Raw genomic sequence first — 13,758 nt, 5'->3', positions numbered from 1 at the left:
ATTAAAACAAGAAAAACAGGGGGAAGACCAGCTCTTATTTTTTTGTAAAACATTAACCAATTTGTTGAAGGTGTAGTGGTTAAAAATTGCCATTTTCCTTTACAGTGTAGATTCTCTTAGGCACGAATCATCAATGGATATTAAATCTACAGAGAAAAAGATTGATGAGAAGCAGGACATATACTATGGTCACATTTCCCCCTGCAGAGACTAATGAGTAGTTGCAAAGGGGGAAATTAGTAACTATACAGTGGAGAAACAGGACCACACTGTAACTAGGTGACAGAAATGAATACCACCATCCAGGAGGTGATGGGCCTCGTACCCTCCAACTGTGGTAACCGGGAAATTGTCACCTATGATTTGTCCTGCAGGGATACATCAACTGAATCTTATCATGAGAAAACATCAGAAACACCCCAAGGGAAGGAAATATAAAATGACTGGTCTGTGTTCTTCCAAAATGCCAATGTCATAAAAATTTAAAAAAGAAGGGGGCTGGGGAAGAAGAAACACAGTGGAGCAACCCCATCTGATTAAAGGAAACAAAAGGTCAGGACAACTAAACGTCACATACAAGCCTCAGCTGGAGCGTAGGGCGAGGCTCCTGTAGGGCGTGATCTCCCGTGGTCTGCAGTTCCGCTTCCGCCCTGTCAGTTACCTTGGACCCTCGGACCGGAAGCAGATGATCCTCCCCGGCCCGCAGGTCAGAGGCGGTGCGAGCCTGAGCTACTGCTGCACGCCCGCGCCTGCGCAGTCACACTCTCGGCACCCAGGAGCGCATTTTCTCCTCTCCCGCCGCCGTCGCGAGAAGGGTGAGCGGGCACCTTCCCGTACGCTCATTACGTTCTGTCGTTCCAGGTAGTCTGTCTTATGGGCTGTTGCTGTTACTCTTGTAGGGTGCCTCATTTATAAATCGAACTTCATCCTGGGTGCGTGTGCCCAGGAGAGAACCGGGTATGCGGGGGTGGGCGCCGTTTCAGGCCTTCCCTGGGGTCTTGGAACGTGCCCCCCCCCCCATAAGAGGGGGTTACTGTGCATTATTGGAAAAACTGACAAAACTGGGAAATGTATGAACGGTTCGATTTTAAAAGTTACTGCATTCATGCTAAATTTTGGAGTTAGTAGCTGGGCTCTCATTACAAAAGAAAATCATTTTCTTAGAGAATACACACTGAAGTATTAGGAAATGAAGAAACATACAACGTATTATCATGAATCAAAAAAATCATATGCATGCATTATATAGCTCTATATACTACAGAGATACAACTATTTCTATATAATTTAAATAGATATATAACATGTAACATGCATAATGGCCTGTATAGGATATAAATTAGAAGATAGAATACATATATTTTACACTATATGTAATGTATATATAATGTGCATGTATGGAGAGAAAGAATACATATAGCAAAAATATTAAAAATGTTAAAGATTTGTTAATCTGAGTAAAATGCATTTGGGAATCCTCTACATTCTTCTCTCGGTCTGAAATTATGTCGCAAAAATTGTTTTTAAAATGTGATACAGTTTTGGCAGCTACACTCATATGTAATACATAAGAAAATATGTATGCCTGCGTGTGTATATATTTTTCGATGGGATGTTTCTGCTGGAATCATGGTCTGGAGAAGTATTTCTCCTCTCGTTGGTAAGGTAATCTGAGGTCTTTCTGGCTTCTGGTAGATGCCCATTAACTATTTGAGTGCATAAATGAGTTAGTGTCCAGCCGGTCTCCCTTACCTGTTCTTCCCTCGTTGCTGCAGAGGTTTCTAGTCACCCTGACAGGTGTTCTCTCGTGGACATTTTGCAGCGTTCGAGCCTGAGAAAGCATTTTGAACTCTGTTCTCAGGTGCCGTTACTCATTCCGTGCCTACGACCTGTGCCATCCACGTGTGGAAAGAGTACCGATTGCTCATTTTCGTCTACGTTCAGAAAGGGGCGAGTGCTAAAGTTTCCTCCAGGTTGGTAGTCACCCTCTCCAGGGGCATCTCTTCTAACGGCTTTGAAAACTGTCGATCTTTGAGAGTCCTGTGTCTTTGGTTTGTCCCTGAGAAGGATGGGATGGGATTGGCCAGAGAGGAAGGAGGATGTGCGGGAACCTACCAGTAACAAATCGTCAGTGGAGGGAGTGAGGCCTAGATATGGCAGAGCAAAGTAGAAATTCTGGCAAAACAGATTCAGGTACAACAGGAGGGAGTCACCACTCAGGCTTGGCCAGCTTGCGTCGCAGCGAGGGCTGGGGATGGAGGAAGCCAGTGGCTTGTCCCGGTGGTGGGGTCCTGGTGGAGCCACATATCAGGAGACTCCAGACTCCGTGTTAAGGGCCAGCAGGTGGGTTGGCAGGTGCGTCCACAGGTGAGCCGGGGCTGGGCTGTCTAGTAATGCGGGCTCTCCCGGATGTAATCTGTGACAGGCACTGTCCAGGAGCGTGGGTTTAATCTACTGAATTACAAGCTCTCTTAAGCCTTGAAATCTGTGTTTTTTAATGAGTAACCCAGATGACTCTTATCAGGCAAGTAATAAAACTCAGCTGAAAACAGAGGTGCCAGAATGCTTTAAAACGGGTTTAAGGGTGCTGTGAGCAAATTGGAAAGAGAGTAGATGTTTTTTTTTTTTTTTAAATCCTGTTTCGATTTTGACTAAAATTGTAAACAGAGAGCCATGTAGTTTCACTGTCTCTTCTCTACGTTTCCGAAGTTCACAGAGTTCATCTGAAAATACGGAAACCGTGAAAACATCTGGCCCCAAGGTTTTTGGATAAGAGACCCAAATAACTATGGTCCCAGAACTCTGCCAAGAAGAAAGGCTAGCGTTTATTGAACTGAACCATGGTCCTGGGCGTTGTAGGAAGAGCCTCCAGGACAACCCCAGGGGCGTGTTTGGCAGTATCAACATTCCTCATTTTACAGATAAAGGAAAGTGAAGCTGCAGGAATTTAACCCAAACGTTACAGTTCACACTTCTTGTTAAATGACAGAGGAGGGATTCAGTCCTAGGCTGTCTGACTGCATAGTACACATGTTCCCTATGCCATTATTCAGAACAAAAAAGAACACAAAAAACCAGGGACAAAATATAAACATTTCACCCTTCTGCATACCCAGTGATTTGGAGAGCGACAGTAAATATGGCTCGCTTTTCGTACCACGCTTGAGAGAGTGGACTGAACCAGAGGGCTCCTCGTCCTGCCCTCCCTGTAAGTGACAGAGAACCAGAGTCTTCTGTGTCTGCAGGGCACTTTTCAAGCATCCACAGCGGCACAGAAGAGGAGAACTGGCTTAGAAATAGCAGGTCCTGGGGCGCCTGGGTGGCTGTCATTGAGCCTCCGACTTTGGTTCGGCTCATGATCCCACGGTTTGTGAGTTCAAGCCCCACATTGGGCTTGCTGCTGTCAGTGCAGAGCCTGCTTCAAATTCTCTCTCTCTGCCTGCCCCTCCCCTTCGCATGCTTGCTCTGTCTTTCAAAAATAAATAAATAAATAGATAAAAATAAACCTGGAAAAAAAAAAAAAAAGAAAGGAAATAGCAGGTCCTGGCCTGTGGCCCTCCAGAGTAGGAATCACGTCTGAGACTAATGGTGTAGGTAGCTCGGTGCCTGGGGTAGCTTGTGAACCTCTGGAGGAGGGTTTGAGAGCAGACCATCTTTGGAAAATTGAGCGTGGATAACTGAACAGTCAGCCCCATAGTTTACCAATGTGATTTCCCGTTTGGGAAGTCCCTGTGGACTGGCTGGGAACGTATTCCGAGAAAAGCATCCGTTACGCCACCTGAACGCTCACCTCACCCATACGTTCTCACTTGGGTGTTTGTGCACCTGTGCACGCGTGCACACGCACACAGAAGGGGTCACAGTTAAAAAAAAAAAATACACCTTCCTTTTTCTGAGAAAGAACAAGGATTACCCTCTTCCTGCCGTTAGGATCTAAATCAGTAGTCTTCAGAGTAGAGTGTGGGAAGAAAATACTAGAACTTAACGTTTATATTTCTTCTCTCATCGTTTTAAAGTTTTGGTGTTTTATACAGTGCATCATGTCATTTCTACTTCTAAATAAATATACACGTATTAAAAAGGGTCAGAAATGAAGCCAGGAGTCCACTGAGCCAAAGAAATGAATGTTTTCTCATTTAGAAAACAGCTGGAAGGACTGCGGTAGATAGAGGGTATCTGGCATTCCGTCTCCGGGGCTTTCGGACCCAAGGTTCACACCAAGGCTCGGCTTCCGGTTGTGTACGTTGGGCTCCACACACCTCTAGGGGGCGCCCTTTCTGTCATGGTCGTTATAGATTTGCACGGTTGTCCTGTGTACCGGCAGATGGCAGTGAAGCGTCTGGAGGAAAGGGCGGCTCTTCTTTGAGGGAGCCTGCACCCCTGGCTCCCGCACATGGTACCCTCCTCCTGCACCTGTGCGCCTACCCAGAGACTGAGCGTGGGGCCACGAAACCATGTACTCCGCTCCCTCGGTCCTGAGAGGTCTTCAGCATTCCAGGGAAACGATGTTAGACTTCGATTACCGTGTTTCTGAAACAAGGCTCACCAGATTGACACCATTTCCTGAATTTACCGATCTATTGATAGTCATGAATACTGCTATTAACAACTCACCTTTGGAATGGAGAAGAGAGAAAAAAATGAAAATAAGGAAGTTATGTCTTTTCTGCCATTATATTACATACCTTAATGCAATCTCTGCCAGCAAATGGGAGCATTTCTTTGGCTGGTGTTTTAGTTACACCCTCTGTAAGATAGGTTTCCTCAGCTGGTTAACTGACATCTTTTAGACACAGAGCCTGACATTTTTAAGCTTGTCTGATACATCTTTCAGATCATGGACATCTCTGTTGTAGTTTTTTAAAATTGACAAATAATTGGCATACAATATTGTATTCGTCGCAGGTATATAATATAGTGACTCCATATTTATATATGTTATGAGATGGTTACCACGAGTCTAGTTACCATCTGTCACCATACAACGTTGTTAACAATATTACTGATTATATTCCCTATGCTGTATGTTACATCCCCGTGTCTTATTGATTTGATAGCCGGAAGATTATACCTCTTAATCCCCTTCACCTGCTTCCCCTGGCCCCCTACCCCCTTCCTGTCTGGTAACCCATCAGTTTGTTTTTTGTATTTGAGTCTGATTTTGCTTTGTTCTGTGTGTTCATATGTTTTGGTTTTTAGATTCTACATGTAAATAATATGGTGTCTGTCTTTGATGTATTTTGTGTAACCTGATACCTCCTAGGTCCACCCATGTTGTCACAGATAATAAGATCTCATTCTTGTTTATAGCTAAGCAATATTCTATTATGTATATTATATATGCCACGTCTTCTTTCTTCCTTCATCTAGTGATGGACAGTTAATTTCCTGCTGTATCTTAGCTATTGTAAAGCAGTGAACATAGGGGCATATATGTCTTTTCGAATTAGTGTCTTTGTTTTCTTCGCATAAATACCTAGAAGTAGAATTGTGGGACCGTATGGCAGTTCTGTTTTTAACTTTCTGTGGACCCTTCATATTGTTTTCCATAGTGGCTGTACCAGTGTGCATTCCCACTAACAGTGCGTGAGAGTTCCCTTTTCTCTGAGTTGTGGACATTTCTAGGGAGTAAATACTGTATTTTCTCTCCACTCTAATTTCTTAGAAGATGGCCATTATTATGAGATGCAAAATAGTATACATCTGGTCAATATAAAGCTCAGTGTTTCACAATCCTATGGAATTTTACTTTGAAGAAAGAAATGTAAACATTTAAATAACTAACAATGGAGTTCCCACTAAATGAGCAAGTATACTTAGTCACAGTATCACATTCAGCAAGACATATTTCCCGTGTACCCACAGAGATTTATTTGGAAAGGTAAGGATACGAAGATTTCATTATGAACATGCCCAGAGGAAGAGTCTTTAGTTTGTACATTTGGTTTGCTTTTTAATTTATGTTCTCATCCAAGGAAATTCTGTGCAGAGAAAATACCTGTAATCAAGTCCGAGCTCTGCCATGTACCAGCCATGCGAACTTGAGTAAATTACTTGTCTACTCAGAGCCTCAGTTTTCTCATCTATAATTTGGGAAACATAACATCTCTCTCAAAAAGTAGATGTGAGGATTAAATCCTGTAACTTACAAAGGGACCGCCTGCATTTCTTGAAGCCCACTGTGTGAATGGAGAATTTACACACGTGTGTGTTTTGGCGTGTAGGTCCCTTTCTCTGTGCCACCTCGGTAGGGGACTTTGTTCGGTCCCACTGAACATCCCTCCTTTCTCTGGCTCTAAGAAATTTCAAGGAAATCCTGTGCTCAGCCTTCCAATCATCTTTCTCCTGAGACTGAAGTTTGTTTCAGTTTTGTTTTAGAAAGAGCAGAGATCGCGAGGACCGATGGAGCACAATCCCGGATCTCATGTTTCCTGAACTATGAAAATATTCTAGGACTGTGCTTGCTGTTTTCTCAGGCATAGCGCCTTGCTTCATTTAAGGGGCAAAAAATTAGAATTAATCCCAGCTAAACAGGAACTCCTTAATAAGCTCCCATTAGGGGGTGCCATGTGGCTCACAGGACTATTATTAAGCATTTATATAGCACTTTGTATTGACAAAGTAGTTTATAATTACTTTTATAAGTAATTTATAATTCACAGAGACTCTCTGAGCTAAATTGGTATTGTTAGGCGATACAGAGGTAGTTACCTAAGTCATAGAATTTGCCTAAGGCTTCAAAGAGGAACCTCAGAGCCCTCTCCCTTCCAGAAGCAAATACGGGCTCACCCTCTTTCTCCTAAGGAAAAACAAAAAAAGAGGTAAAACGGAATAGCAGTGCCTCACTTATCAGTCACATTACAGGGTCACTTTAATTTGTGTGCATGTCTTTAGAGTGACTATCTACTGTTCGAGCTCTGCTTTTTGGACTAGATGCTTAAAGCCTTTGTCTGGCTCCTTGGCCCGCATCAGAAACATCTTTCACAAGAACCTAAGTGAAATAAGGAAGTTTCTTTCCAAAAACAAACCTTTTCATCATGCATCCCAACCCTTACCACTCTACAATTAGTAGTGCATTCCCTGTAGGCAGTAGTTTAAGGGGTGCGGTAAGAAGCGAGGTTCTTCCTGTGGAAGTCTGGAAGCCCTCACACTGGGCTACAAGTGGGACGCCCCTCCCCCCCCCTCACAAATGAGTCCTTCTTCCCTGCGTCAAGAAGTCTAATGCATAAAAGGGCATTTTCTTTCTTTGCAAGTCAACTCAGTTACCCGTGAAGAGGTTCCCTCCTGTGAACTAGCTCCATGCCCTTCCTCGTGCTTATCCACACTGGGTCCCAGCACCTGACTGCTGTGTGCCCGGGGCTGGTCAGAACCCAGCATGCAACCTGCTTTCAAATGGTTTAGCAAAAAATAAGTAAATACATTTCAGAAAATAAAAACACATTTGCATAATGTGCATGGTGATGTTTTGTATGTGTTTGCATTCTATATTTACTGATATATTTGTGCAGACAGATGGTCTGGTTAAAAAAAACTATATATTTAGATATTCATACGTTTGTTATATATAATATACACATATATCTGAGGTAATAACGTATATTATACATAAAAATATATATACTCTATAATATATGTATCGATTTACATATGACAAACAATTTAGTACATATATTTTATACTAATATTGATGTGGAAACTTCTATATAGATAATGTATAAATGTTATACCTGTGATATCTATAACACATATGTTTACACATTATATATAAATATATAACAAGCATTTTTTCCTGAACCATATATGGTTTATGTAAATATGCTAGTTTTAGATTAAAAGGATAAATTTATTTTCTGTTGTTGAAACCACTTGAGAGCAAATTTCAGGCATCATGACACTCGAGATACTTCACCTTTTCACATGGCACGTGTCCCTGAGGAACAAGGGCATTTTGTCTATCGCTGTGTTACAATGAGCATACCTGAAAAACATAATGGTTCGTGATGTGATCTAACACCCAGGTGTACTAAAATCTCCCCAGTTGTGGCAAGAATCTCTCCGACAGCTGTTTTGACTCTGGAGTCAGATTGGGTTCAGCTCCTACATTTGATTTCAAGCTTATTTGACCACCAAACCCTCTCGTCCTCCGACAAGCATTCCTTGCAGGGACTGCTTGTTGGAACACACCCAGAGAGTCACGAATGCAGAGCACAGTAAACGTTCTTGAAGAACACAGATCCGGCACAGGACAGGCACAGAGCGTGGCTGGAATAACAAGTTAGGGAAGGAGCTAGGAGTTAGGGTTGGGAGAGCTGAAGCCAGACCAGCCGAGGAGGCTTGGGCAAGGCATTCAGTGCTTATCGGGCAGATGCAGCGGCCGGAGCTAAAAATAAGTGCAACAAGACAAAATGGCGGCCCCAGGCACACGTGTTTCTTTCTGTACAAGTTATTTCTCTGGATTTGTGTGTGTGCGAACCACGGATACCTATCCGGACAATCCCGTCAACCCAAAGAGATGTCCACAGGCACGCACACACCCACGCACGCACTTACGTGGGGAGGGAGAGAGAGAGAAGGAGAGAAAGAATGGAAGGAAGGGTGGAGGGAAGATACTGCCATTAATGGATTGGTCATCTCAGGAGAAAATCTGCAAAATATGGAAAGGGAGAAAGAAGGAAAAACAGTGGGTAGATGAATTATTGACTTGTGATGAATATTCTATCTCGAGGATAACTTAAGGTGAAAGTTCATTCTTGGAGACTTTGGAACTCAGGGCAGGGAAAGCCAGGAAAAGGGAAGAGGAAGCGAATAGGACAGCAATTCCAGGAGATAAGTGGCCTACGTAGGAATGAGAGCTTTGCCGTTGCGTGTTGTTCTTTACTCGAAATACTCTTGCTATTCAAGATCTGGGCCTTGCTTGGACATAATCTGTCACTCTTGCCAAATATGTGTGGTATTTTGGGGATGTGGACAAATCTCCACAGGAACTTGGCTGAGAGCTGCAGGTCTATTTTTACCTCCAAAGGCAAACAACAGGGCATTAACTTGTTCTGCCACTTAGCACTTAACACGTGAACCACAGCGCACCAGTCTGGTGTGGTCCTTTACGAACAGAAGTTAGACTGACGCCATCTGTTTCATAGGCTTTGGTCTTTCTAAGGTTTACAAAGAAGGAGATCATAGGTTGCAAGGCTGAATAAACCCTCCGAGATACAACTCCTTTGTTTAATAAATGAGGAAGACTTGATTCAGAGGAAAGAGCACAGGATGGAAAGCCCGGGAATTAATTAGCTATGGAGTTGTGGACAAATCACATCACCTAGTCTGCAGATTGATGCGGTTGACTGTGTGAAGTTCCAAGTGTCATCTTGAATTCCTCTTCCAAGACCCAACAACGTATGATTTTGTTTGTACGAAATGGGACAATTTAAGTACTTTTTGCTATTATTCTTCATATGGAATTGTGGAGTTTGGAATTTTTTCTTTCTTTTTTCTTTGGTGTCAGGCCACCTTGGAGGTGGCTATGCTAAATCAAGGGGAAAGGTCCGATAATCCGCCCTCTGTCATGTCCGATTTGATGAGCCATTGGTATAGGTAATATGGAAAACAGGACATTGCGTGTGTAATTCAATACGGCTGCTCTCTGTGCTCATTTTCTTCAAAAATTGAAGGATGCGGGATGGGGGTTGATGGTAGCAACAGATAAATCACCTTCAAGCAAGGATTGATTCCTCACATGTTGATAGAGAGTAGGAATGGTCTAAAAGTACCTGCATGTATTGGAGATATTCCCTTGACAATTGTCTGGGCCGCTGCTATTGAAATCACTGAGTTCATGAAAGCAAGGAAAGGAAAGAGAGAGAGGAAGGGAGGACACATGTTCTTTTACTTACTACATAGAATTTGGGGAGGAGTGTGATAACCAGTCCATCCTTAGAGATAAAGTTGCAGTTCCCAGTGGGTAAAGGGACTTGCTTATTTTTCCATGACTGGTTTAAAATGAGGGTTCAGGTCCCAAACTGGTCCTGCCTACCTGTGTGGATGATTCACTTTCCAGGAGCACCTGCTCGGCAGTTGGCACGAGTCATTTCCCAACTCTTGGCTTGCTCTGGTCAACCGGGCCCGAGACCTGCCACTAGGCACTTTCAGCTCTGAAACTCTGCACATAGTTCCCAGTGTCTGGAACCTGTCCCACCCGACGAAACCTACTTCCTGTGAGGAGTCTTCTCCTGATGACCCGGCCCTCAGGGGCTCTCTTCCTTTTCTACACTCTGATGGTACTTTCCGGTGTGCCTGCGTTCGACACTAGTATTTAGTTGTTTTGGTTGTTCGTCCCTCCCCTCCTCTCCCCCCCCCCCCCCCCCCCCCCCCCCCCCCCCCCCCCTCCTTCCTTCCTCTTTCTTTCTTTTTTTCTTTCTGTCTCTCTGTTTCTTTCTTTCTTTCTTTCTTTCTTTCTTTCTTTCTTTCTTTCTTTCTTTTGTATCTTCTTGGTTTTCTTCTCAGTGGTAGGCTTCTTACCTACCCGAGCACAACTGCCTCTTGAGAGGGGACGCATTCGTGTTTATAAGAGGTATCACATGTCATAGTTTCATCACCAGACCTGCTGCAGACCCATCCCTCGCCATGCTCACCTGAGATTACAGGGACTTGTGCTCTGGTTTATACAGGTTTGGGGTGGGGTAGGTGGGTCTGCTGCTTCCATTGCGCCGTCCTCCTATACTCTCTGGAAAGTGATCCACGTTTTCAAAGAGGAAGAAGGGCGCACCGTTTCTGCACTCCTGGCTAACTCTGACTTCACCGAGAACCTAGCTGAAAATTGGAAGGCCTTTTTCTTCCTTCTGTCTTTTGAAGACGTACACACCAAATGGGTGAAGACACAGGTCATGCATATTCACCTATTCTAGTCAATGATTTAAATATAAACAGCGAACAAAGAAGTAAAAATGAGGGGAAGCATTGATTAGTCAACCTTGTACATCCTGTTCAGAGATCAAAGGGGCCAGTGGGCAGGGATCAAAGTGCTGGGAAATACAGAATGTAGCACCCTTGTGAAGCGACGTTTCTCACGATATGGTATGACTTAATCAGAACCACTCTGTTCAACAGCTGCAGAGAAGGGAAAAAACAACCCTGAAAATTATGACTTAGGCAAAGCCTATGCTCTGTGTGCCTTTCATGACAGAGAGTCTGTGTGACTTGTGTCAGCTCTCAGTGCAGAGGTGTTTTTGGAGAAGGCTAACTTGGGTTGCAGGTAGGTTCCTTTTAGAAATGGGCACAAAAGTACATTGTTGTAGCAGCCATACAACCACACCTAGCCTGACTCAGGTCTGCGGAACTCCAGCGTTAAGTGTGTGGGGCTTGTTCACACCACAGGAACGTGTTACTCAGCTACTCATCTGTGAAAGGCACACACACACACACACTCAGAAAACCCCTCAGAGCAATAGATGTTCAACTCAGAAAGTTACATCTGGATAGTGCTTTACGGTTTGCAGAATATTTTCACACACACCTTTTCTCTTGTTCCTCAAAACCTTAAGCAAAGCTAAGTGATTTGCCATCAGACCACAGAGCCGGTAATTAAGCAGAATCGGGACTTTCATCCTGGTCTGCCGAGTGCAGTGACGCTCCTACATATGTCGGGTCATAAAATACATTTCAGAGAGAATTTGTAGGGTTTTGAACACAAACAGTAAGGAGCTTGGAAAAGAGCCATAAATGAACGAAGGAGGTAGAATGATTGGATCTGAGCAAGGTATGGTGACAGGACTGTATTGCAAACCACTTGGCATCTAAGGTCATAAGTTTTAGGCTCTTGGCTGACCGGTCACCATTTTCTATTAATGCACTCGGTTCTCCAGATGCGTAGAGTTGGTTAGGTTTAAGCTTCTGTTACGTGAGATTGCATTCCGGACGTGCGTTCCTGAAGGGCACACAAGTCAGCAATTTCATGTACAGATTATCAGTTAGAGTGAGCTCTTCCTGCAAGTGGCTTATCTCATTCATTATTCTACTTTCTTTTAGTTTGATTCTTAATTTCAGGTTTGGATAACCTCTTGCCGTTACTCCCGTGGTCCATGGCTTCTGTGACTCTGTTGTGAAAGCCGTGAGAATTTTCTTAAATTTATCTTTGTTTTTGCTTTTATTTTCTTTGTGAACTTACTATTATTTTTAAGATTCTGTTTTCCTTCTCTTTCTTTCTCTTACGGATAATTTTATCTTTGTGTCATAAAGAGTCCACCTGACTCTTTCTAGGTCAGGTAGAGACCTATAAAGAGAAAAAAATTCTACCTGAGTTGCCTTTCATTTTAGAATCTCAAGGCAGAGAATTCTGTTTATTTTTAACCAAAGGTTTTATTTACGTATTTTTAATCCAAAGGTACTGAACAGTCAACACTCCCCACTTCTGCCCTATTCCTGGGCTACCGTGGCCACTCAGTCTCATTCAGCTTTAACACAAACTCTGACTTGGGCAGCAGTGTTTTGTATCCTTATTACTTCTTGTACTTTTCTCACGAATGAAGTGCAGACAAAAAGAACGTGTCTGAGACCCTGGTTTTAGCTGACAGCCTTGAGTCGGATTCCTCCGTGGCTGCTGGATCTTTCCTCCATGCCGGTTTTGGTGTTCTATAGAAATACAGATTCGTTTCCTTCATGTGGTCCGATTGTATCACTCCTGTTCCCATTTTTAGACGATGACCTCCAGTATGCTTCCACTTCCCTGATCTTAAATTTCTACATGGTGTGTATTAATTTTCTTAGGGATCCAAGAGCCTGGAGACATTTCCTGAGGACGTGCTATTATGACTGTGGTGACAATGACGGTGGTGGGCTCGGGGTCCTGGTGTGCATCAGTATAAGCACTGGCCCCTCTGCAGTGGCTCCTACAGTGATGAAATTACCGGAGATACAGTGGATGAGATGGGAGATTCTCTGCTCCAGCATAAAGGTGAAGGGCATACGGATAGCACATGCCTCGCTCTCCCTTTGTTCCCTGCCCTGGAAGAATGCTCACCAGCTGCCTCGGCTGGAAACTATTAATCCAGGAAGTCTGACTGTCCCCAGAAATTCCCTGTGGACCCCTATGGCTTTTCTGTGGCTGTGTTTCTCCCTCTCCTTTTTAAAATTCTTCATTTCAATTATCCTCTATTTTTGCACTTTATTTTCATTTGGATGATTTAGTATATGTCAGGATCATATCTCGTATGGTCCCTGTTTTCTCTCTAATATCCAATGACATTGGCTTTCAATACTTTGTCACTTTTTTGTCAGAAATGTTCTCTCATTTACGTTTGAACTTTTGAAATGAGCATTTTTAAATTTTCCTTCATCTTGGTGTATTTTTCTCTAGCTGGCTTTTTGTATTTGTTGAAAATCCCTTTTGTCTTATTGATTTTTTTCTCTTTTCTCGTTTATCCATTTAGAAGATATGTATTAATTACCTACAATGTGTCAGATTATTTATCCCTATACATCTTATCAGGAATAAGAAGATATATTTTAGACATGTAGCACCAATCTATCCCTTCCCCCCCATATCTATTCCTGTTCAATAATGCCCACATTTTTATCTTATATAAATTTTAAGTTTTATCTTAAAGACTTAGGAGTCAGTATTTCTTTCCTTGTATTGTAATCCTAAATTCACTTTATTTTTCCATGCTCTGTCCATTAATCTATGGAGATCTGAGTTCATAAGCATCTGTATTGTTTTTGGTCCCCTTCTAAATTCATTATTTCTTATGTGTCTTACTGGGTACG

General features: G+C 43.0%; 1 long non-coding RNA gene across 1 annotated transcript in view; it reads left to right on the top strand.

Moving 5' to 3' along the window:
- Positions 1 to 296: 296 nt before the first annotated feature.
- The window catches only part of LOC125932572 (uncharacterized), a 189,328-nt gene continuing 175,866 nt past the window's right edge, over positions 297 to 13,758 (top strand). Inside the window, exons 1-2 of the long non-coding RNA XR_007460677.1 lie at positions 297 to 861; positions 1,862 to 1,973. This is a non-coding gene — a long non-coding RNA (uncharacterized LOC125932572). The remainder of the gene's footprint in view (positions 862 to 1,861; positions 1,974 to 13,758) is intronic.

Source organism: Panthera uncia, chromosome D2 (assembly GCF_023721935.1).
Source record: "Panthera uncia isolate 11264 chromosome D2, Puncia_PCG_1.0, whole genome shotgun sequence".
In the NCBI taxonomy this organism is placed as follows: Eukaryota; Metazoa; Chordata; class Mammalia; order Carnivora; family Felidae; genus Panthera; species Panthera uncia.
This window is presented reverse-complemented; position numbering and strand designations above follow the sequence as displayed.